Below are 3,870 nucleotides of genomic sequence, written 5' to 3' on the forward strand. Positions count from 1 at the left end.
TCTAATTTTTTAGGCAATAAAGTTCCTCATTTAGGGAAGAAAAAATCCTTTATTTCTTTTTTATATTACCCCAATGCCCACAATAAAGGATCAACTTTTCCTAAGATCACAGAAATAGATTCACTCAGATAATAAGATGGGGAGGAGAAAGGATGTCCCATGTGAACCATTTCATCGGTTAGCCACTTAGCCCCCGATGAAGGAAAAATTATCCCCAAAGTATATGGGATGCATCAATGTAGACTAAGAAAATAGATAACTCAAGTATGTTAAAAAAGAGCTTTTTGCTTCTTTTGTACTTTCTTTTGGTTAAAATTTTTGGCCTGCTTGTACTTTCATGTTGGTAATGGATGTCGATGTCAAAAGCTTCACCAACACTTATGAAATGATTAGGAGAGAGAAAATTAGAGAATAAAATAGAAAGGAAGAATCAATAGAAGTGTCTTAGTCAGGAAGGTAATCTAAGCCAAGTCTGCAGCTCTATAACTCAAATGAAATGAAAAAAAAAAAAGGAAAAAAATGGCAAAAATGAAATTGTTTCCACTTAGTCGTTATCAATATGCTAAGGTGGGATTTGGATCATATTTATAATAATGCATGGAGATATTAGGATTTGATGAAAATGCAATTGGGGGGGGGGGGGGTTTAGTGAAAATTAGGGCTTGGTTACATGTCAAAGATGATACATGCTCTTAAAATTAGGGTGTCAATCGGTTGGGCTAGGCCGGTTTCAGTCTGGCCTAGATAAGCTTGATGGGCCTATACTTTTACACCGTGATTTGTCTATTTAAGGAATAAGTTGATCTCGATAAATTTCGTATTGGATTTGGTTTGGTTTCGGGCTTTAATTGAACTTCTATTAATTGACTATAATCAGGCTTTAAATGGGATAATGCACTAATAAAGCCTTAAATGACCTTAAACAATTTTTAATTGTCTTAAATTTAAGAAAATTTTAATATATATCAATAATTTAGAAAAAAAAATTACACTTAATTACATTCAATTATTCATAATAAAATATATCTCTTACAATATATATATATATATATATATATTCCACAAAAAAAAAAAAATTTACGTATAAACGGTCGTGCTAAGTGTATCGGATCGAGTAGAATTGTAAATAGAGGGCCAGTTAACGCCGGTTGGCGCACGTCGGTCTTACCCTTTAATAATCAATGCAAGCCAAGCCAGTCTTTAAATGGTCAGACCAGGTTGGTCCTGTCGGGTCGGGCTTGGGATTGACACCTTTGCTCTTACATGACCTGTCCATGGTTACACTGCACAATATTGGGTTAAGTATTGACCATCCCAAAAATCGATATGGTATTGATTAATATTGGATGACACATACTGAAGAAATACCCTTGATTTTCCTAAAAAATATTATTAGCAAAACAGATTTTTTAAGCATTTTTACCCTTTTTCCATATTAATACGGTATCGACCAGTATTAAGATCCACAAGAAGCAAAACCGACACACATTATACGATATAAAAAATTCGATTCCAATACTAAGAACCATGATACTAAGCACCGTTTTTACAAATATGGACATCTGATTCTAATAATGACCCAAGTAGTGTACACCGGTGCTTGGCATATGTACTATTTTATTAGTAACAGAATAGGTTATTGCTTTTCAAGGAGTGTGGTCCCTATAAATCCCTAGTGGTCCCTTAGTGGGCCAACATTTGTGTTGCCCTCTATTACTTGATTTTCCAACCTTAAAAGTATGACTGCACCTAAAAAAAGATCAAGGTAAAGCATAATTTTGAACCTTTGATATGTGATGGCAGTTTAAGGAGGAGACAAAATTGCGTAGGCTTTGCTATTTCCTTATACAGCAATGACTCGACTAAGTAATCTTTACAGCGGTTATGATACGAAAGTCTTCTCTAAAAAAAAGAGAGGAAAAAAAAAAAAAAAAAGGTTATGATATGAAAGTAGAATCACAATTTGAAAATATATTACAATATCCTAGTGTCAAAAAGATGGAGGGGTAATATAACGAATTTTTGATCACAATTGGGTTACACTAAGGATCTGTTCTTAATTCCTATCTGTTTGCATTCATTATGGATGACCTAACTAGGCACATATAAGATCCTGTTCCGTGGTGTATGCTATTTGCTGATGATATTGTGCTGATAGATGAAACTATGGATGAGATTAATATTAAACTGGAGCTATGGAGATCAAACTTCGAATCAAAAGGTTTTAGGTTAAGCAGAACGAAGACAGAGTATATGATGTGCCCCTTCAGTCAATCTAGAGGAGGTGAGGGAACGGTGAAGCTTGGGGAATAGGAATTACCTCGGAGGGACTATTTTACATACTTGGGGTTTATCATTGACAAAGAGGGGGATATAGAGGATGATGTTGTTCATAGGATTAAAGTGGGATGGATGAAGTGAAGAGGTGCGTCAGGAGTGTCATATGATAAAAGAATACTTATTAAACTCAAGGGAAAATTTTACAGGACAGTTATAAGACTGGCGATGATGTATGGAGCGGAATATTGGGCAACTAAGAAGAGTAATGTGAACAAACTGAGTGTAGCAGAAATGAGAATGTTGAGAGGTATGTGCGGGAAGATCAGGATAGATATGATACGAAATGAGAATATTAAAAATGAGGTGGGGGTTGCACCGATTGAAGACAAACTCCGCAAGATCCGATTGAGGTGGTATGACCATGTCCAACTGAGACCTATGGAAGCCTCAGTACGGAAGAGTGACCAAATTTGTTGGGAATGAGCTAGAAAAGGTAAGGGCATACCTAAGATAACTATTAACGAAGTGGTCCGAAAATATATGCATTTAGTAAGGCTCGACCTTAGTATGACTTCAGATAGAGTTTTGTGAAGGACAAGAACCCGTGTTGTTGACCCCATATAAGGGATGTTCCCATGATGCGTATCTTTTTTCTGCGATACCCTCTTAACTTATCCCTGCACTTTCTCTTTTTAACTTATCTTGTATACTTTTTTATTTTCGATTTTCCAACATTGGATCCATGTAGCCGACCCCATTCAGTTGAGATAAAGTTATCGGTTGTTGTTGTTGTATTACAATATCATTAAAGAAATGCCTTCAGAAAATGTGCCATTTGATAAGCTATCAAAACAATTCAGATATCATATGTGGTGGATCGAATGGGCCCACAATTCCGTGCATGTATAGACGATAAGGATCATGAAAATTAAAAATTCTCAAATTATTATTAGGGAGAAAGAATGTTGCTAGGTTGTGTGGCGTACGTAAACCCTACGCTTTGATTGGGTAATTTTATCCTCTCTCTTATATATAAATTGATATATATATATATATATATATGTGTGTGTGTGTGTGATATGTCCCTTATTGTGAGAAGAGAGAAATAAGCATAGAAAGGCTGGTGGTGTGGTAATCCCTCTTATGCTCTCTCTCACCTCCCTGAATGTGACCGCAATGCCCTTCTAACGCTCCATTGGTTAGCTAGTCATTGGATATTTCTCACTTCATGACCAACCAAATAAGCTCATTTGGTTGGCCTATGTTATTATATCGTGATGATATAATGTGATAATTCCGACCATTGGAGAGGAAGGCCTTAGGTGTGTCAACTAGTTGGTCTTGGTTGGTTTCGATCAGGCTCAATTGGTCTCCAACACCAAATGTGACAACACCGTTTAGCTAGTCAGGCCTCATAGGCCGGCATGGACCTATTTATAATTGGTAGGGTTATACATAACAAGCAAATCAAGCTATTAATGGGCTCATACAGATTCTTACACTTAACAAGCAAATCAAGCTATTAATGGACTCATACATATTCTTACGCCCCAACCCAACCCAACCCAACCCCACACCCACCCCCCCCCA

Source organism: Macadamia integrifolia, chromosome 5 (assembly GCF_013358625.1).
Source record: "Macadamia integrifolia cultivar HAES 741 chromosome 5, SCU_Mint_v3, whole genome shotgun sequence".
NCBI lineage: Eukaryota > Viridiplantae > Streptophyta > Magnoliopsida > Proteales > Proteaceae > Macadamia > Macadamia integrifolia.